The sequence below is a fragment of the Capsicum annuum genome, chromosome 6 (assembly GCF_002878395.1).
Source record: "Capsicum annuum cultivar UCD-10X-F1 chromosome 6, UCD10Xv1.1, whole genome shotgun sequence".
Lineage (NCBI taxonomy): Eukaryota > Viridiplantae > Streptophyta > Magnoliopsida > Solanales > Solanaceae > Capsicum > Capsicum annuum.
This window is the reverse complement of record NC_061116.1, coordinates 175,967,951-175,991,283: the sequence shown is the minus strand read 5'-3', so window position 1 is coordinate 175,991,283 and position 23,333 is coordinate 175,967,951.

Below are 23,333 nucleotides of genomic sequence, written 5' to 3'. Positions count from 1 at the left end.
GCCTAGTTTTATTCAATTTATTATAATTAAATCCAATTTATGACTCAATTTTAAATTTTATTCAAGTCTTGATCAAATTCTCAATCTTTAAATCTCAGTCGTCGATCAAAACTGATCCAACGGCTGGGATCAAAATGCCCTTTCTTTCCTTCTAAATCAATACCCCAAACCTAATCCCCATTTTGTCCACCAACAGCCGCACAAAGGCTCTTCCTTTCTCTATCTCTCTTTCTCTCTCTATGTGAACCCAACAAAAACCGTCACCATCCCTTTATCATCGACGCCGCCAGACAGCAACAACCATCACCGTAAGTGAACACCGGCGGCCAGCCAGTGCTGCTACTGCCATCCCTCTTCCTCTCTATTTTTTTTCTCTCCTACCATAGACCTCATCGAGTTCCATGCTGCCATCATTGTCCTCCAGCGAACCACCACAACAACCAACCCCATGCCATCAAACCCTTCCGGCGAAGACATCATCTAATCCAGTTGCTGCTCCGCCACCTTTATCTTTATCTTCCGTCAACGAGCCTCACTTGATGTGATTACCAGCGGGCTCTTCTTCTTCAGCACTGCCTGTCTCCACTATCCCCACTGTTGAACGAACCAGCTGCTGCTCCCAACAACAATATCAAATCTATCGAACCCCTACTCTCACTATCTATGGCAAACTCCACAACCAGTCATTACCAACCCTTCTCCTACCGGTGAGGTATTGATTGGTGACCTCTCGAAAAATGTTTGATTTCAAGAAATCATCACAAGTTCTCCCTTTTGTTGTTATTAATTTTATATTAGTCTTGTTTAATTCTACTCCTATGATTTGCAATTGAACAAGCTTGGCGGCGAATTTGATTGTTACAATTTGGGTTCATCACCACGGAGTTTTCACCGGCGAAAAGCCACTTTAAATGTGAATTCACGACTTGAAAATGGTTAAGTGTAGTGTTTTGAAATGTGTACTAGTCACTTGAGAAGTGGATTAGTGACTTGAAAATGGTTTAGTGTAGTTCTTGAAGTGTGAACTTGTGTTTTGAAATTTGTAAAGTGTAATCACTTAAAAATGTGAATTCAAGACTTGAAATTAGTTTAGTGTTGATACTTGAAATGTGAATTCATGAATTGAAAATAGTTAAGTTTAGTCATTTGAGAAGTGAATTAGAGAGTTGAAAATGATTAAGTGTAGTGTTTTGAAATGTGTACTAGTCACTTGAGAAGTGGATTAGTGACTCAAAAATGGTTTAGTGTAGTTTTTGAAAGGTGAAATTGTGTTTTGAAATTTGTAAAGTGTAATCATTTGAAAATGTGAATTCATGACTTGAAATTGGTTTAGTGTTGACACTTGAAATGTGAATTCACGACTTGAAAATGGTTAAGTTTAGTCATTTGGGAAGTGAATTAGAGAGTTGAAAATGGTTATGTGTAGTGTTTTGAAATGTGTACTAGTCACTTGAGAAGTGGATTAGTGACTTGAAAATGGTTTAGTGAAGTTATTAAAAGGTGAACTTGTGTTTTGAAATTTGTAAAGTGTAATTCCTTGAAAATGTGAAATCATTACTTGAAATTGGTTTAGTGTTGATACTTGAGATGTGAATTCATGACTTGAAAATGGTTAAGTTTAGTCATTTGAGAAGTGAATTATAGAGTTTAAAATGGTTAAGTGTAGTGTTTTAAAATGTGTACTAGTCACTTGAGAGGTGAATTAGTGACTTGAAAATCGTTTAGTGTAGTGCTTGAAAGGTGGACTTGTGTTTTGAAATTTGTAAAGTGTAATCACTTGAAAATGTGAATTCATGACTTGTAATTAGTTTAGTGTTGACACTTTAAATGTGAATTCATGACTTGAAAATGATCAGGTTTATTCACTTGAAATGTGAATTAGAGAGTTGAAAATAGTTAAGCATAGTGTTTTGAAATGTGTACTAGTTTCTTGAGAAGTGGATTAGTGACTTGAAAATGGTTTAGTATAGTTTCTTGAAATGTGAACTTATGTTTTGAAATTAGTTAAGTGTAATCACTTGAAAATGTGAATTCATGACTTTAAAATGGTTAAGTTTAGTTATTTGAGAAGTGAATTAGAGAGTTAAAAATAGTTAAGTGTAGTATTTTGAAATGTGTACTAGTCACTTGAAATGTGAATTAGCGACTTGAAAATGGTTTATTGTAGGTCTTAAAAGATGAACACGTGTACCGAAATTTGTAAAGTATAATCACTTGAAAATGTGAATTCTTGCCTTGAAATTGGTTTAGTGTTGATACTTGAAATGTGAATTCATGACTTGAAAATGGTTAAGTTTAGTTACTTGAGAAGTGAATTAGAGAGTTGAAAATGGTTAAGTGTAGTGGTTTGAAATGTGTACTAGTCACTTGAAAAGTGGATTAGCGACTTGAAAATGGTTTAGTGTAGTTCTTGAAAGGTGAACTTGTGTTTTGAAATTTGTAAAGTGTAATAACTTGAAAATGTGAATTCATGGCTTGAAATTGGTTTAGTGTCGGTACTTAAAATGTGAATTCATGACCTGAAAATGGTTAAGTTTAGTCACCTGAGAAGTGAATTAGAGAGTTTAAAATGGTTAAGTGTAGTGTTTTGAAATGTGTACTAGTGACTTCAAATTAATCAAGTGTAGTCACTTGAGAAGTGAATTAGTAATTTGAAAATGGTTTAGTGTAGTTACTTGAAAGATGAACTTGTGTTTTGAAATAAGTAAAGTGTAATCATTTGAAAATTTGAATTCATAACTTGAAATTGGTGCACCTCCTCCTGTAGAAGAAGATATTAATGCAGATTTGATTGGTCTACTTCTTGGAGATACGGACATGCTTGGTAGAGCATTCATTGAGCTTGAAGGATCTTTGTAAGTTAATTTTTCAATTGATAGGTTTATTTTTTTCATTAATAAAATATTCAAGCTTAAATACTTATTATGTTATTTACAGGTGGTATCCCGCGTCAAAAGAAGTTGATGAGGCTGTAAGGGAGAGCGTTATGAGACTTCTTACATATCCTTGGCATGAGTGGTTGGACATTCCAATAGTCTCTAAATAAGCCATGTTTCAAGAGTTTAAGGTATATTAGATTTAATTATTATTTAGTTAACTTTAATATATATATATACATATATATATACTAGCCATATAAAATCATATAACACTCGTCAATTGATTTTCAGACAATGTGTTGTTGGTTGGCAAAACATGATTAGGCTATTTCTACATTTTTTGAGAGATATGCTGCTATGTCACATTAGATTGCATATCTTAGACGTGCCTTGATGCAGGCCGTTGCTCCTGATTCAAGTAGCGAAGAGGAAATAAGAGTGATGAGGAGTTTGTTGGGGCTACTCCTTTGTGTTGTTGGACGACTTTTAGATAATATTTAGATATTTTTGAACTTAGCTTTTAATTAGTGAAAAATCTTTAGGAGTGTTTAAATATTTTGAATGTTATTGGATTCGTTATTTAAGTGTTGTTGATTTGAATTGCTTAAATAATTTGTTGATGTAGTATATTGTATGATTATTATAATAATATTTGTTGCATGAGGAATGTATATATTGAATTGCATTTTTATTTGGCAGGTGGGATGCAGAAAATGCAGATTTTTGCATTCAAAAAAATACAGAAAAGCAATGACGGTCATCGCTTTTCTATACATTATGAAGAACAAAAAGTGATGACCAACGTTGCTTTTTATTCATTATGAAGAACAAAAAGCGACGACCAACATCGGCTTTTATTCATCATGAAGAACAAAAAGCGATGATCAACGTCGCTTTTTATTCATTATGAAGAACAAAAAGGGATGATCAACGTTACTTTTTATCCATTCTGAAGAACAAAAAGCGACGACCAACATTGCTTTTTAGAAAAAAAATATTTTTCTCAAATAACGACGGATAGTGTCAATTTTTCTAAAAAAAATTATTTTTTCAATAAAATGAAGATGTCCGTTGCTTTTTGTTCATCATGTGTTCTTCACATGAAGAACAAAAAGTGACACATAATGTCGCTTTTCAAAAAATAACTAAAAAAATTTTCCTAAAAGCGACGCTGTCTATCGTAATAAAAATGACACAAGCCGTCATTTTTAAAAAACAACTCCCCTTTTTTAGACGAAAAAAAGCAGCGGATTTTCATCACTTTTGCCCAAAAAAGTGACGCTGACCGTCGCTTTTTGGTATTTTTTTAATAGTGTAAGGGTAAGGATGTTTGGGGGTCTAATCATGCTTGTACTACCTTGTTCTATCATTCGAGGATGAATGATCCAAGTGGAAGAGAATTGAAACACCCTGGGTTTTGGTCCTTGAGAATTTTTTGAGTCTTCAACCTTCTGATCATCATACATGTCATATGGTGTGGGTATGGGTCAGGTGATCCAACTAGTAAGTTGTCCAGTTTATGATGGTTAGGTTTCTGTTATGGTTATAACTTGGTGGGTAGGTGTCGTATGGTTGGTGATGGTTTGTTGGTTTGGTCCTTCACTTAATCTGAATCTTGGTAACTTGACTTGGCTGTGAGAACGAGTGGCTCACTAAGAGCCGTGAGGATAGGGTATGAGTGGTAAGGTGTAATTGTATGTTGTCTAGTGTCAATCCCTTTAGATTCTACCTAGGGTATGACTGGACCATTCTAGTCATATAGTCTCGTCACGAGTTGGGGCCTTGGAGTCATATGTTGGACAGAATGTGGTGTCCAACTTTCTGAACAAGTTACGAGTGGAGGGTACCACTCGTATGGAGTGGATACGAGTAGAGGGGTCCAACCGTACCCTCATATGGAAATATTTATAGTTTAAGTTGGGGGTATTTTAGATATTTCCCCTCTAACTTCTTTTGACTCCATGAGCTAAAACATCTTTTGGGACTTTATTAACCTCATATTATCAATCAAACACTTCTAAACACTCTTAAAAACCTCTATCATTGGGTTCAAAAAAAGGCTAGGATTTCTTCAAGGAAATCAATTAACGCTCTAAAGGGGTGGTTTCTCTCCGTCTTCCTTGTTGTCTAAGGCATGTTACTCCTCCCTCATTGTTATTTCAACTAAAATCATATTTTAATGAATGATTTTCATGGCATTATTGTGGTATTGTTTTGGGTTTTGAAGGATATGTTGGTGGTTTTGGTTGTTCTTGGTTGAATAGTGTTCTCCCATGTTTTACTTATGCTTTTTATGTTATATTTGTGATTTGAACATGTGGTTACATGGGAAAGGTCAGTAGGTACTTAGTTTTGGCTTTGAAAACTATATGCCCTTAACATGTTTGTTAAAATGCCAATATGAATGCTTTTAACACATAGTTTGACTATTATTGAAAACTTTGTATTAATAATATGGAAATGGAACATAAATTGGTTTAAATGTTTTTAAAATGCCTTTATGGCCATGATAATGGTTTGATTAGAAACTTTGAATTCAAATTGGTTTAATGGCTTTAGTATGACATAAATGGATAGACTTGCATGCTCTAGTTTCAGCATCATGATACCAATGGTTAATTCCTCATAAATAAGACTCCTGGATAAATGGTTGGTTATGTATGAATGGTTTTAATATGGGCTTAAAGATGGATGTGTTAGGAAAGCCATGGAAGGTGGCGATCGGGGGACCAAAACTCGAAACTCATATATGCCGACGTGAGGTCGGTCTTGGTGACCATGTGGATTTTGTCACACTTATATTTTGGGAGATGTACTAGTCATCTTAGTTTCTTTTTCTCTGGTTTGTGCAGCTAACATGGACCGGGGCCCTTTCAATAGGGAAAGCTAAACCCATATAGCCTATGGGTAGATTTAGGACGACAAAGCTACACAATCCCTTGTTAAAGGTTTTAAATGTATGCTAAAGCCGATATCCTTCCCCAAAATGGTATATATGTTTGATGTATGTGATTGCATATGGTTATTTACTTTGGTTTCGAATAATGGCATTATTTTATCCTTACTCCTGAGTACCTATAAGCATTCACCCGCTAGCCCGTCTTCGGGAGTTGTATCCCCATGCAATGCAAGAGCCGACCATACTACTCTTCCTTCTCAGTGATCTTGGATTTGGGAACAACTTTGTGATTGACTGAAGTGGTGAACTTCCATACTCTGAAAGACTCTATTTCATGCTATGGTCTTTTTTTCATCTTCTTGTTTATTTTTTGGACATTGGTTTTGGATATGGTCAGGGGCATGTATCGATCGAATGTTCTTGGATTTCTATTAGAGGCTTTGTCTGACTACTATAGGCATTGGTGGTGTCAGTATTGGTGTTAGCCTTGGCACTGGTAATGTATTAAGGATGCCACCTATTGGATATTTGGACGGTTATGTTTATAAATTTTATTAATTGTCTTTTGATGTGTGAGCTAATGCTAACAGATTTGAGGCTTTTAACTAAGAATAATTGCGAAGTCTTAAGCAACTTTTGTTGTTTTTGATTGGTTTATGTTTGATTTTGCAGTTAAAGCTGATATGATAGAGAACTAACAAGAATAGAAGCAAACAAGTTGAAATATGAAGACAAGTGTGGCTGACGACATTTGTGATAAGTCGCCAGCCCTGTGATAAGTTATCAAGTTCTTCGCCAGTAGTAAACAGATAATTGTCCTAAGTTAAAAGACGTGATGACATTTTTTGGTAAGTCTTCAAGGGTCTGATAAGCTGTCAAGAATGTCATTAGCCCGAGGCAGCATAGGAGAATTGAAGTAGAGCTATGATGATATTTTGTGATAGGCCGTCACGAAGCTGATAAGTTGTCAAGTTTGTCATCAGCCTTAAACAGGAAGAGCCAAAACTGAAGAAGGAGCAGACGATATTTGTGATAAGTCTTCAGCCTCCTGATAGGCTATCACAAAGTCGTCACCTAATCCGAGGGATTTCTGAATTCTATTATTTTGTTTCCATAATTAGAGTAAACTATTTAAAGCCTTGTTTAAGGTTTTATTAAGAGTTCGACACATTGAGTTTCGAGCAATATACTTTGATATTTTCTCTATCTACTTTTGGCTCAAGAAAACAATTACTTTGAAGATATTATATTCATTATTTTGGGATTTCCTTTGTGATTTAATTTGAGAATCTCTAGTTTCTATTTATCTTGTGGTAAGTTTATATTTAAAAGCATGAATTCATCTAGTTGCTTTGATTTTTACTTCATGAGCGGCTAAATTTCTTTAACCTGAATTATGGGATTTAGGGTTAGGTCTTGATAAGGTGCTGGGTGATCAGGATTTGAAAGGTGGTAGGACTTCTTGATAATTATGAGGTTTTAATTAACGTCTGTTGGTTGCAAACTATAGATAAAACCTACTTTGATTTGCTTGAAAAAAAATCAAATATAGTAGGAAGTGAATTATCAACACGGACTTGGAAATACTCCGTCTAATAATCAGCGTTGTAACAAGGTTGGTTAACCTGAGGTAAAATCTAGGTAGTGAATGTAAATTCCCTAAGACCGAGAGGATTAGGTTATTAAATGCTTAAGTAGGTCGATAGACATTTAAGAATAACTTCGAGAAAGATAACTTGTTGTCCTACCTACCGTGAGAATCCTGAACCACTAGTAGCATCCGTCAAGCACCGAAATCCCTAGTGAACATAATTCTATTTTTTCATAAACTCTTGATTACGAACACTGAAACTAACATAACCAAAAATTGCTTGTTAAACTAAAAACCCCCCATTTCTGTAAACATCCAACTATCAGTTGATTAATTTGCAAATGACTTATGTTCACACCATATTCCCTATGGGATTTGACCCCAACCTAGTTAGGTATTATATTGACAACGATTGCTTACATTCTCATTAAGAGGTATAGTTTGAGCGTTATCAAAAATGGTGTCGTTGCCGGGGAATACGGTTGTAAACTGAAGTTTGTATGTGCAAATTGACTGTTAGTTAAGTTTCCTAGTTTTACGTTTATTTGTTGTTTTTACTTATTTGTAGGATGTTTATAGTGTATGCCAAGAACCAGAAGTTTTAGAGAACCATTATTACCACTTAATCTGAAACCGCAATGAATTTGAAGAATAGTAGAACAGCAAAAGGATGATAGAATAGCAGCCATAGCTCGATCTCAGGAGAATAAGCAAAATGTCGGGCAACAAGCACGACATCCAAACCCTAAGGACAAAGATTTGGGAGACGAGGAGTTGCTGAATCCTAGTAACCCAAGGCATGCAGAGCAGATAGCTGCACTAGTACGGCGTAATGCCAATAGGAACCGTCCGTTCCAAGAAAGACAAGAGTAGCAGCTGGTCCAGTATAATCTCAATGATGATGATGATGGAATGGACAGAGCAGGACCAACGGGTGCAATCATTCCTCCACCGTTGGCACCTGGGGGCAAGTTCAACATTACGAGTACTATGATCCAACTCCTCAATCTAAAGGGGTTATTTGGTGGCCTTCCTGGGGATGACCCGAACTAGCATCTAGTGAATTTTGTCACTATCTGCAAAACTTTTGATAACCCAAGAGTAGGCCAGAATGCTATCCGGTTGAGATTATTTCCATTGTCTTTGTTTGGGGAGGCAACATAGTGGCTAAATGAGCTGACACCCGATTCTATAACCAACTGGAGGCAGCTGAAAGAAGCTTTCCTAGAAAGGTTCTTTTCACCTTCTAGGAGGGTACAGTTGAGGGACGAGATCAAAAACTTTAGGAAGCTCCCAAATGAAGCCTTGCATGAAACCTGGGAAAGATTCAATAAGAAGCTGACATAGTGTCCGAACTATAAGATGACGGACATACATCTGATGGAGACTTTGTATAGGGCTCTTAACTCTATTACATAGCCAATTGTAGACAATGTTGGTGGTGGTTCGTTTGTTGATCTTACATTCCCAGAGGCTTCAGAGATGCTGGATAGAATGACCGAACAGAGTTGGGCATGGCATACCAGAGACTCTGTGGTGGCCAACCCCACTACTTTAGTAGGTATTACTGTGGAACAATACAAAAGAGAAGAGGTGCGTGACCAAGATATGGCTCACCAAAAAATATAGATGGACTTGCTAACCAATAACTTTCTATCAGGCAAGGTTGAGAAGGTGAAAACTGTAGGATCTCAGAAGAAGAGGCTAACTATATTAATAATCAGGGGGGGGGGGTTTGAGGTAATAGAACGGGGAATCAAGGTTGAAACTTTTATGATAATCCTGGTTATAAATATAGGGAGTAGGGAAATTGGAGGAATAACAATGATAGGAATGGGCTATATGTTCCTCTTGGAAATTGTGAGGCTGCTTCAATAAGTTCTGAAAAGATGTCCATAGAGTACATGATGTCTAAGTTGTTGAAGAGAGTGGAGGCTACTAACTCAGGTGTGACCACGATGAAGACCTATCTGACATCCATCAGTCAGTTGGGGCACTCACACTCACCGCAATCAAATAGTTAGAGCAGAAGATAAGCCAACTCTCCGCAACATTCAACCAGAGGAAGAGCGGAACATTACCAAGCAATACATTCTTGAATCCATGAAATGATGGCTCACGCATACCTATTACCACTAGAAGTGGTAATATATTACCTGGACCTTCTGTGAGCAAACCTGTAGTTAATAAGGTAGTTGTTGATGAACCAAAAAAAGAGGTCCAGTGGAGTCTGAGAAGCTGGATAATTCTGATAATGTTTCGGAGAAAGGTGAAGAGAAGGAGAAGGAGGTAGTGCTAAAAACTATCCCAAAACCACCACCTCCCTTTCCTCAGCGGTTGAAGAAAAAAACTGTTGATGCAAAATTAAGCAAATTTATGGTATTACTCAAGCAATTGACGATAAATGTTCCTTTGGTTGAGGAACTTGATAAAACGCTAAGATATGCGAAGTTCATGAAAGACCTTGTGCTAAGAAATGAAAGGTTATCCATGATCTGGAGGACAATCTCCTTCATTGTGGTGCTATCTCTACGAGGTCTTTAGTGCAAGAAAAGGCAGATCTGGGAGCGTTTACTATCAATGTACTATTGGGTCCCTAAATTTCACAAAAGCACTATGCAATTTGGGAGCCAGTATAAAGCTAATGCCACTCGCTGTGTACAAGAAACTGGGTTTGGGGGATCCTACTCTGACAAACATGTGTTTAGTGATAGAAGATAAGTTTGTGAAGCAGCCTGTGGGCATATTACACGATGTCTTTGTTAAGGTGTCCGATTTTATTCTGCCTACTGATTTTGTAGTCTTGGATTGGAAAGTTGACTTTGAAGTGCCCATCATCTTAGATAGACCATTCCTTGCAATTGGGCGAGTGATAGTAGAAATGGAGCTGAATGAGCTGAAATTCAAGCTCAATGACAAAGAAGCACGCTTTGAAATACACTCAGCCATAACTCAGCAAAAAGAGATGAGTGTTTTCTGAATCGTTGATATATTCTATGAAGATGGTAAAGGGATATCAACAATTTGTCTTGGCGATGTCTGAGTATTCAAGATAACCAAGTCATTCCGCGACAGCAAATCAGGCGCTATTAGGAGGCAACCCAAAATTTTTATACTCCAGTAAATTATTTTTTTTGTAGCAGGTTATAATTCAAAGAAGGTGGAATCGATGTATTCATCCAAGTACCCCTTACGACATTTTTGATGGGCTGTCACGATTGTGATAAGATGTCAGATTTGTTGTCAAAGACCTCAAGAAGGGTCTATCAAGGCTGTCGACATTTATGATAAGCTATCACAATTGTGATGGCTTATCAGAAATGTCTTCACAAAAAGCCCAACATTAGCTGAAACTATGGGACAAATTAAAAAGACCCGACCTGGCCCACAGCTTGACCTTTCCATCTTCTCGCATAGTTTTAATTCCTTTAAGTTATTTTTCTTCCATACTTAGAATATTTTCTTCCCTTCTTTAATCTCTTTCCAAGTAAACCAAGAAGAAAGCTTCCTTGTGTGTGTGTGGGGGGGGGGGGGGGGGGGCTTACAATCAAAATCAAAAAACTCTCTTTACTCCTTCTTTTGTGTGTATTCAAAGAGAAGGTCTCCATTAGGTATGCTTGAAACCTGACCTTTATTTTCAATTGGTAAGTGGTAAGCTAAGGTAAACTCAAGTTCCCAAGAATCTTGAACCAAGTCCAACTTGCAAAAAGGGCTAAAAATCGGAACTAGGGTTTGCTATGCAAGCCTACGGCTTAAAAGTTCAGCTCAAAAATGAAACTCGAGTGGATTTTAAGAAAAAAATGGGAACAAAAATTGAGTTAAAGTTAAGTTGGGGGTTCTGATAAGAGCTGAAGACATTCATGATAAGCTATCACAGCTGTGACGGCTTATCAGAAATGTCGTCAAAGGTTGCTAAAAATGTTGTAGGTTTTTTTAGAGTTGACGATATTTGTTATAAGCTATCAAAATTGTGATGGCTTATCAAGAAATATCGTCAGACCTGGGACATGAAGCATTACTAAACCCTTTCAAGGGGTGTGGAACTTCAATGATCGATGTGTTTGTATTTGTACTCTTGAGGGTCAACTAATGGTTTTTCTCTTGCTATAGGTCCTGAAATGGCACCCAAAGGAAATAACTCAAAATCCACAAATAAAGTGACAAAGGGAAGTATATCTCAGAGACTCTTCAATGAAGAGTCTGATTATAAAGAGGAAGAGCCTCTTCTCAGGAAGCAAAAGAAGAAGAAAAGCTCTAAAAAGACTCCACCACCCCCACCAATTGAGGTGGACGAAAGTGAAGAAAGTGACACTGAGCCAAAAACATTCGAGCATACTGCTTCTGAACAGTCGGCCTCTAAGCAATAAGAGTCTGAACATGCTACATCTGAAGAGCATAACTCAGATCAGCCTGAGTTTGAGGAACATGAGTCTGGGAAACCTAAATTCGAGGGACCATCAACTGAGTCCCCTTTTGTTTAGCCACAAGATAACGAAGACTCTTCGATTTGGGGAACTATGGTTAAATGCAAGAATCTTGAAGTCCGAGATGGCACTAAATGGAAGATTCCCAAAGCTTAGAAAATCTTCTTTGATGGGCTTCGCAAAATCAACAGAAGAGCTGTCAAGTGGCCAATCTTTGAGAAGAGGAGAATCATCAAGAGGCCAATCTTTGAGAAGGTACTTGGAAATAGAGCATAAATTTCATGGCTATGTTTTGGGATGGACTACACGGGGAGGAAATTCATTTTTCCTTACACTAGTTAGGCAGTTCTATGCAAACTACCAAGCTCCGTTGGAAAACATGTGTAGAGAAGAAGAGAAAGCAGCTGACCAACCTTTGTTGGATAAAGTTATGGTGCAGGGCGTAATGGTGGATGTTTCTGAAGAAAAAATCAACAGGTTCCTTCATGTCCCAAACTTCACTCCTCAGGCCACTTCACCTACTTTCTATGCCTGATTGAAGCATCGGGAAAGTCAGCAGAATTGGTTAGCCACACTCATAGCCTATGGAGAACCGAAATGGCTAACAAATCTGAGCTAAAGGATATTCAAGGCCTTACTGAATTCAAAGGCAAGATTTTGGTGAGGTATTGTTCATACTTGGTTGATGCCCACGGACGGTGATAATATTCTCGGGGATAATAGAGCAATATTAGTCGCAAGTTTTATGGCTAACCTCAAATTGAATTTTGGAGAAATTATTGCTGAAGAGATAAAAATTCGTGTCTCGAGGTCTGATACAGCATATCCCTTTCCTTGTTTAATTACAAGGTTGTGTCGGGCAGCAAACATGCCAAAGATTGTATGGTTAGAAGAAGAACTCCTTGCTAAGAAGACCCATAATCCTATTAGAAATGAAGAAAATCAGCTGAGGATAATGTTTAATAGGGGCGCAGAACTAGTTCACAGGTACTAGTTCAGTGCCTAATGCAGAGATGCCTGATTCTGAAGCTATACTTCCAATATCCGCAACAATGGCAGAACCATCAGTGCCTAGAAATGAGACAATTCCTCCAGCTGCAGTGCCTACAATAGAATTTTCCTTCAACCTTATGAGTTTCAGAAGAGCAATAAAATAGTTGAAGTGGTACGAGGCTCAGCTTAAACTCTATGCCAAGCAATTTACAGCTGCAGTGGACAAGAGGGTTAAGACTGTACTCGAACATTACAAGGCTCTACCGGGCTGGATTAATAAATTGAAAAAATGCTTCAATACTTAGTTGAGAGAGAGGTTTGCTCCAGAGATAGCATTATTCATATTAGACCTAGATAAAGTAAAAGCAGAGGTTTGAAAGCTACAGCATCACTACTTTATAGAGTCAATAGACCCGGTAGTTGAGGAGTCTGACTCAAAAATCCCAATTCTTGATATCACAAAGGATTCAGTGAAGAAAAAGAAAAAGAAAGGTGAGAAGAAAGGCAAAGAAAAAAGAGAAAGGCCCGACAGTGATAAAGAAAAGTAGAGAAGAAGGCAAGAAAGAAGTCCAAAAAGGAGGAGATGAACAAGAAAAGGATTGAGTCCTTAGCGGACAATGAGAGATGAGAGGTTGCCATCCGAGCGAGAGCAGTAAGTACCTCCACCAGTAGGCCTTCAGAGACTGATAGACCAGCTGCACCAGAATAGTTTGAGGCTCTTAATGGAGATACAGCAGCAGGGTCAGGAACCCATGACCCTCAGGATTGATCCATTCCAGGTATACTTTAACCCTTAGTTTAGATTTTATTTGATTTTAAGTTGAGGGTATAAAGTAAATTATTGTTGTAAACTTTTGTAGTCGATTAGGAGAAATACTTGTACTTGAGGTAGTTGAATTGTTTTTTGACTTTTGTACACCTCTTCATGTGGTCTACTCCTTTAACTGTGTGATTTGCATTCAAGTGTGACCACTATGCATCTTTGTATGGCATTAGTTCTAATAACATAATAATCATTGCTAAACAACTACATGAACTTAATGAGTCGTAGCTTGTGATATATTTGTGTACCATATGTGTGTGAGCAACTACTTAGTTCCCTTTGTATACTAAAGCTAGAACTTGCTCGATTAGTCTTACCTAGGTTGAAGGATAGGGGTTAGGAAAGAATCATAGGCCAATTTGATATTAGCTTACTTTAGCCTAAATGACCTTTCCTATGTGTATAATATCCCTTGATCCCTATTTTGATCCTAATTAGCCTATTTCTTTATATGACACCTGTTACCTTCCCATTTAGATCACAATGAACATGTTTTGGCCCTGGTCCTCCTTGGAGACTATGCATCTTGACTTAGGCAAATGGCCTAAGTTGAGGGTGGCTAAATAGGGGTGCGTGATATAGAATAAATATGAAAAAAGGTAGCATAAAAGAAAAGAATAAAAAGCTGGGTATAGAGGAAAAGAGCAACAAAAAAAATTATGAAAAAGATTATGTAATTGAGAAAAGACTGCACCCATTCTAAATAAGTGTGATCAAGAAAAGAGAAGAGCAGAAAAAGCTAATGAGTGAAACCCCAAAAAGCTATTGTAATGTCAAGGAGGCTTAGTCACTTTAAATACCATCGAGTATCCTACCAGCGTCTAACCAACATTTCAACCCTAAGAGAAGTCCTATAGTGATCCTAATGAACCTATTTGAAGATCTGCGTAATGAAAATAAGGGCAAGCCTATGGTACTTGGCATACACTGATTGGAACTTCGTTCTGAGAGTGAGTGTTTTGATTGTCCCTATGGTTACATATATAATTCCTAATATGAGATGAGGGGGATATCTTTGCTTTTAGGGAACACTAGTTACATTGCTAGTTACTGACTTGTTTGGGTAGTGTAATAATGGTATATGCATGGTTGTTATAACTGAATTGATGTCGTATCTTGATTCCTGTGTGTTGCATTAGTGCTTTTCATTGTTATTGAATTGAGTTACCTTGGAGATGGTAAAAGTAGTTTGAGATGATATAGATGATTGACTGCCAAATGTACTTTGTAATCTCTTAGTTGTGTTGAGTTGCTTGAGGACAAAAAATTGTTTTAAGTTGATGGTGTTGATGTGTGAACTAATACTAACACATTTAAGGCTTTTAACTAAGAATAATTGCGAAGTCTTAAGCAACTTTTGTTATTTTTGAATGGTTTATGTTTGATTTTATAGTTTAAGCTGATATGATAGAGAACTAACAAGAATGAAAGCAAAGAAGTTAAAATCTAAAGACAAATAAGGCTGACAATATTTGTGATAAGTCTCAGCCCTATGATAAGTTATCAAGTTTGTCATTAGCAGTAAATAGAGAATTGGCCTAAGTTGAAAGATGTGATGACATTTTGTGATAAGTCATCAAAGGTCTAATAAGCTATCAAGAATATCGTCAGCCTGAGGCAGCATAGGAGAACTGAAGCAGATCTTTGATGAAATCTTGTGATAGGCCATCACAAAGATCATAAGTTGTCAAGTTTATTGTCAGCCTTAAACAGGAAGAGCCAAAACTGAAGAAGGAGCTGACGACATTTATGATAAGTCATCAGCCTCCTGATAGGCTGTCACAAATATCGTCACCTAGTTCAAGGGATTTCTGAATTCTATTATTTTGTTTCTATAATTAGGGTGAACTATTTAAAGCCTTGTTTAGGATTTTCTTAAGAGTTCGACACATTGAGTTTTGAGCAATATACTTTGTTATTTTCTCTATCTACTTTTGGCTCAAGAAAACAATTACTTTTAAGATATTATATTCATTATTTTGGGATTTCCTTTGTGATTTAATCTGAGAATCTCTAGTTTCTATTCATCTTGTGGTAAGTTTATCTTTAAAAGCATGAATTCATCTAGTTGCTTTAATTTTTATGTCATGAGCGGCTAAATTTCTTTAACCTAAATTATGGGATCTAGGGTTAGGTCTTGATAAGGTGCTGAGTGATCAAGATTTGAAAGGTGGTATGACTTCTTGATAATTCTGAGGTTTTAATTAATGTCTGTTGGTTGCAAATAATAGATAAAACCTACTTCGATTTGCTTGAGAAAGAAATCAAATATAGTAGGAAGTGAATTATCAACAGGGACTTGGAAATACTCCGTTTAATAATCAGTGTTGTAATAAGGTTGGTTAACTTGAGGTAAAATCTGGGCAGTGAATATAAATTCCCCAAGTCTGAGAAGATTAGGTAATTAAATGCTTAAGTAGGTCAAGAGATATTTAAGCATGACTTCGATAAAAATAACTTGTTGTCCTACCTACCGTGAGAATCCTGAACCACTAGTAGCATCCGTGAAGTACCAAAATCCCTAGTGAACATAACTTTGGTTTTTCATAAACTCTTGATTATGAACACTAAAACTAACGTAACCAAAAATTTCTTGTTAAACTAAAAAACCCCCATTTTTGAAAAAATCCAACTATCAGCTGATTAATTTGCAAATGACTTACATTCACACCATATTCGTTGTGGGATTCGACCCCAACCTTATTGGATTTTATTTTGACAACGATCCCTTACATTCTCATTGAGTGGTGTAGTTTGAGAATTATTATCTTTTAATTATAATTTTTCTATCTTGTTATATGTTTGGAATTCATTCGATATAAGGCACAAGGATATTATAGTGGGGTATTGGAGGCAGTCACCAGTCTGGGTCGGACTTGAGATGCTCGTTAAGACTAGACCCTAGTTTGGGCTATGGCATCTACTTTTTTTTATGTAACCCTATTTGTTGCTATGCATTTTGGTTTCGGTATCAAGTATATCCCAAATACCTTTTTTGTTTCTACCCTGATGGGTGATTTTGTGGTTTCTAGAAGAGTCTATAGAGGTTATGTGACATCTATTATTGGTAGAGAAACTCTGGTTGATCTGATATAATTAGACATGGTTAATTTGATGTCATATTGGGGATAGAATAGTCGCATTCAGCATATGCCTCCTTAAATTTTCAAACCCGTAAGGTCTTGTTTAAATTTCCTAATGAGCTAGTCATTGAGTGGGAATGGGGTTCTCTAGTGCCCAAAGAAAGATTTATATCATATCTTAGAGCCCGAAAGTTTATTTCCAAGGGACGTCTTTATCATTTGGTCTAGGTTTAGGATTCTAACTCAGAGGGTCCTTTATTGTAATCCATTCCCATGGTTATTAAATTCCCCAAGGTTTTTCCTGATGATCTTCCTGGTATTCCTCCTAATAGGAAGATTGATTTTGGGATTGACCTTGTTTGGACACTCGTCCTATCTCTATCCCTCCATAAAGAATGGCTCCAGCTAAGTTGAAAGAGCTTAAAGAGAAGTTGAAAGACCTCCTTAACAAGGATTTTATTAGTCCTAGTATGTCTCCAAGGAGTGATCCTATTTTGTTTATGTGTAAGACTAATGGTTCTCTTCGAATGTGTATTAATTACCATCAGTTGAATAAGGTTACGGTGAAGAATAAGTATCCTCTTCCCCAGATTTATGATTTGTTTGACCAGCTTCAGTGCGTTAGATATTTCTCTAAGATTGTTCTTAGATCGGGTTATCATCAGCTAAAGATTAGGGAGGTGGAATCCCTAAGGCTGCCTTCCTAACCCGGTATGGTTATTATGACTTCTTAGTCATGTCTTTGGTTTGACCAATGCCCTGACGATATTATAGACTTGATGAATAGGGTCTTCCATTAGTTTTTAGATTTATTCATTATCTTGTTTATAGATTATATTCTGGTGTACTTTAAGAGTGAGGTGGATCATGTTAATCACCTCTGTATCATGTTGCAAACCTTGAAAGATCAATATTTCTATTCTAGGTTTTTGAAGTGCAAGTTATGATTGAAGGCTATTACTTTTTTGGGTCACGTCAATTCTAGTGAAGGGATCATGGTGGATCCACAGAAAGTTAGTGTGGTTAAGCAGTGGACTTGGTCCCTATCTCCAACTGATATTTGGTGCTTCTTGGGTTTAGCCAGTTACTATAGAAGGTTTATGGAGAGTTTCTCAACTAAAGTTGTCCCGTTGATTGAGTTGACCCAGTAAAAGGTGAAGTTTTTATGGACTGATACTTGTGAGGATAGTTTTGAGAAGCTGAAAGATAAGTTGGCTTCAACTCTAGTTTTGACTCTACCCAAGGGTACTGATAGTTTTGTTGTCTATTTTTATACATCCGTTGTAGGACTTGCCAGTGTGTTAATGCATCATGGTAGGGTGGTGGCCTATGCTTCTAGGTAGTTGAAAGTTTATGAGAAGAATTATCCGACAAATTGCCTAGAGTTGTTAGTTATGGTATTTGCATTAAAAATTTGACATCACTATTTATATGGAGTCCATGTAGATATATTTGTAATAAAAAAATCCAGCAATATTCATTCACCCAGAAAGAGTTGAATCTCAGGTAGAGAAGGTGGCTTGAGTTGCTGATAGACTAGACATGAGCCTCCACTATCCTAGGTAAAGCTAATGTGGTTGCTGATGCTCTTAGTAGGTTATCCCTGGGGTGTCTAGCTTATTTGGATGAGGATAAGCAGGATTTGGTGAAAGATATTCACCATTTGGCTAACTTTGGAGCTCTTCTCTTGGACTTTAAGGATGATGGTTTATTTGTGCAAAAGGTGGCAAAGTCATCGATTGTTATTGAAATAAAGGAGAAACAAGTATTGGATCCTATCTTAATGAAGATTAAGGAGGATATGGGGTGGCAAAAGGTTATAGATTTTGAGATTGGTGGCGATGGTATCTTGAGGTACCAAGGTAGATTATGTGTTCCTGATGTAGATGGGTTGATAGATAGGATCTTGTTTGAGGTTCATTAGTCACGTTATGTCATTCATCCTAGTTAGAAAAGATGTATCATGATTTTAAAGAGATTTATTAGTGGAACAATATGAAGAGAGATGTGATGAGTTTTGTGGCTAAATGCATAGTGTGTCAGCAAGTGAAGGTTGAGCACTTGAGGCCCAGTGGGTTGACTCAAGCAATTGAACTACCGGTGTAATGAGAGATAATTAATATAGATTTCATTACCGGTCTTCCTTGGTCATGGAATCAGTTTAATTTTATTTGGGTCATCGTGGATACGATGACTAAGTCTACTTACTTCTTGCTAGTAAGGACAAATTATTCGGCCAAGAATTATGCGAGATTGTTCCTCCAAGAGATTGTGAAGTTACATGGGCACCTATTTTTGTCATTTTAGATTGCGGTACTCAATTCTCATCACATTGTTGGCATTCATTTCAGAGAGGTTTGGGAACTAAGGTGAGCCTTAGTACTACTTTCCACAGACAGTCGAATGAGCATGTTGAAAGAACTATTCAAACATTGAAAGATATGTTTTGGGCTTACGTGATTGACTATGGTGGTATTTGGGCTGATGAATTTCCTTTTATAGAGTTTGTGTATAATAATAACTACCACTCTAGTGTTGGGATAGCTTCATTTGAGGCATTGTATGGTAGGAGGTGAATATCTCCTATTAGGTGGTTTAAAATTGGGGAGGCTGAGATATTAGGCCCAGATTTTGTTCACCAGGCGCTGGATAAGGTGAAGGTAATTTGGGATAGACTTAAAGCTGCCTAAAGTTGCAAAAAATCCTATGCGGATGTGAGGCATAGGGAGTTAGAGTTTAAGGTTGGCGATTGGGTGTTCTTGAAAGTATGTCCCATGAAGGGAGTAATGCAGTTTAGGAAGAATGAGAAGCTCATTCTCCAATATATTGGCCCGTACTTAGTCTTGAAGAGGGTTAGTAGTGTTGCATATGAATTGGTGTTGCCTCAGAGTTTGAGCTCTATTCATCCGGTGTTTCATGTTTCGATGTTAAGAAAGTGTGGGGGTAATTCTTTAATGGTTCTTCCTTTGGTGGAGATAGGTATTTTAGATTCCTAATCGTATGAGGAAGTCCTGACTGAATTTTTAGATTGTCAAGTTTATCAGTTGCGAACAAAGGATGTAGCTTCAATAAAGGTTCTATGGAGTAACCACAAAGTTAAAGAGGCTACTTGGAAAGCTGAAGAGGACACGAAGTCCTAGTATCCATTCTTGTTTTCTGCTCTGGATAATCGTGCTTAAGGTATATTTTATTCTTAACATCTTTGTTTTTTGACTTTTTTTAAAGAAAAGAGTGATTTCCTTGGCGTCTTTATTTTCTTACTTTGTTAAACATAAGGATGGAGGTATATGGAGTCAAATCATTATAGCAATTACCCTGACCCATCATTAGAGGACAAATGATCCAAGTGGGGGATAGTTAAAATACCTCAGATTTTGGCCCTTGAAAATTTCTTGAGCTTTGAGTTCACTGCCTTGGTTACGACTAGACCCTATGAGTCGTAGGGTATCCTGATGATGCGTTAGGATAAATCATAACCAAACCAGTAAGTTTGTGGCTTGATTCTTCTCTGAGTACAAATGGCTCACTAAGAGCCACAAGGATATGTTATGAGACCTTAGGTTTAATTGTAGGGTGTCCAGTGTAAGTCTCGAATTGGGTTTTGTTTTGACTACGACTTGACCCTATGATTCGCAAGGTTCCATTATGAGTGGTGCAATTTAGTCATAAGTATAATAGTGTAAGGTGCTTTGGTGGTACTGCCTTGGTTACGACTCATAGTGACGAGTCCTAAGGAGTGGTTATGAGTTAAGGGGTTGACTCGTAGTCAAAGGGACACTTTTTCATCTTTTAAGATGAGTGCATTCTAGACTTTTCCCCTGTTAACCAACTTGAAAACCAAATCTTATAACCTATTTATGCTGTCATTATCACTCAAAATCAATCAAAGTAACTTCTTAACTCTCTCAAATTCCTCAGGGTTAAGAACACTCAGGGTTTTCAAGAGGTTGGTCAATTAGGACTTTCAAGGGTGATTTCTCTTTGTACATCTTACTCTTACAGGCATGTTACTCTTCCTTCATAGTAAATTCTGTAAAAGAATGTGATTTAAAGTATTATTCATAAGATTGTTGTGATGGTTTTGAAACAAGGGTTGGGGTTTTTGAATATTTATGAATTAAACAATGTTTCTCATGGTTTATATATGATTTCTATATTTTAAATATGGTTTTGAACTTGTGGGTGTATGGGTATGGTGAATAAACTAGGGAATTGTGATTTTCCCAAACTTGTGACTTTCGAAGTGGTTATGACCCCAACCCCATAATATGAAATTAGTTGTAATTATGAGAGCTATGAGAATTTGTAAAATTGAACTAGTCTTAAACTAATGCATGATATAAAGAGGTATTTGAAATACAATGGTAAGATTTAATGAACAAAAGGAGTCGATGACCCCCCTTTCCGTGTATTAATGAACAAAGGCAGTTGTTTTCTCCAAGTTAATGGGAATTATTTTGGAATATTTTTGTTACATTGAATGTTTAGTTGGTATGACGATACCTGCAATGTATGCCTTAATGTGGAATGGCTCTAATAAGGGTTGTGTAGATGAGTCATGAAAGTGAAGGTCCAAGTGACCGATACTAGAAATAACATTTATCGATGTGGGGGTCAAAGTGACAGGGAGGTATGAGTCCCTAGTAAATCATTATATGATCGGGTGCTTAAGTCACCTTGGTATATGTTGGGAGGTTCAAGTCATCCATGTGCATATATGTGAAATTATTCTCTGGTTCATACTGCTACACACATTAGGGCCCGACCAGAAGATGAGAGATGGGGTACATATATCCCTTGGGTACTATTATATTATAGTTGAGCTACAAAACCTAGGTTAAAGTTTTGAAATACATGTTAAGCCTTGTTCCCTATCCCGACATTTGATATATATATTTATGTTTATGTATTTGATTATGTGCATTGGTTTTTGAATAATTTTAAACTATAGATCATATCATTATGTTATCCTTATCCTTGAGTTACATGCTAGCGTTCACCCCACTAACCTTCATCAAATACTATATCTCTATGTGATGGATGAATTGGTCATATTTCTACTCCTCCTGCTCTATGACTTGGATTCGGAATCAGCTAGTGAGTCAGATTGAAGATATGAGCTTTTATACTTTGGAAGACCCTATTTCATGATTATGGTTTCCTTTAAATTATGACTATCCCTTTGGATTTGGTTTTTGGCTATTGTCGGGGGCATGTCCCGACACTTTATCGATATTCAATTTTTAATCATAGTTTAGAATGCTTTCTTTCGACTACTGTGGCTATTATGCAGCGTCAGCCAATCTTGGGTGGTTGGTTATGGATATGCATTTAAAACTTTCTTTGATTATTGTATGCTATCTTGTTATATGTTCAGAATTTAGCCGACCTTGGGGTGTGTTTGGTTTGGTTAGGTATTGGGGGTGTCTCCAGTCCACGTGGGACATAAGATACTCTTCATGTTCAGGCCCTAGTTTGGGTTGTGACAATTATAGTAGACTAGTTCAAGTAGCTTTATAGGTTTGGATAGTAAGTTTATGATTTTCGTAGCTTCTTCTAGCTACAAATCAGTTAATATGGGTTGGGGCTATAGTCTTGGTTCTTTAGGAAAGATAGGTCATTCATGCCCTTCTAGTCCTTCTCAGTATTAGTGAGTAGCAGAGGATGTTTTTTTTATAAATATTATGGTCATATTGTAAGGGATTGTCCTTAATGTGCATTGGGACCTACCTAATAGGGATCTTAACTTCAGCCTTCCCCTACTCCTATTTTTATGATTAGAGGTGGTTCATAGAGTGGAAGGGTGGTACTATAGGTGCTTGGGGTTGAGCTTAAAGAGCTCGTGGTAGTATATGTGAGGTTTCTCAGTCTGAGAGTATGTATGGATAGTGCTCTGCTATGCTTGGGATACCTGAGACAAAAGCCTCTGATGTAGCTATCACAAGTATTATCCTGATTTTCCATCATTCTGTTTCTATGTTATTTGAGCCTGGGTCTAAATTCTCTTATGTGTCTATTTATTTTGCTATAGGTTTTGATGTTGCATATAGTTTCTTGCTGTGTGTAATACCTCGTACTTCTACCTAGCTTCAATTCATCCCGATGATGCCAAATACATGCTTTAAAGATGAATACACTTTTATATATTTGGAATTTTCAAGATTTTCACTTTTTGTTGTGTGAGAAATTGAATAAACCTTTCATCGATACCAAATTCGCCTAAATCTGAAAATCGGGTAAGAAGTTATGTCGATTTAAAGTTTTAGTCATAAAACATCGTCATTTCAGCTAGTGGCGCATCGTGCCATAAGCCAAAATGATGTTTGTCAGTTTCCAGTAAGACTCCGTAAATACACCGCATCGTGGAGGGACTCTAAATCACAATTGTCCTTTTTCCAGTGAATCTCCGCGATGTCTCTGCGTAGCGGTAAACTTTCAGGTCGCAAACAAAGTGGCAACGTGATTGCTCTGTGTCACGCTATCTCCCAATTTCCCAGTTGTCAAATTCTAGTGACACGACACGATTGCACCACGTCACACCAGGTGCCCATTTCATAAAATTTTTATGAAAATTATATATTTTGTCCAGGGATAAACTGATTTTTTCCATTGTTGGGCATTTAGGATTGTGTCATGATTTA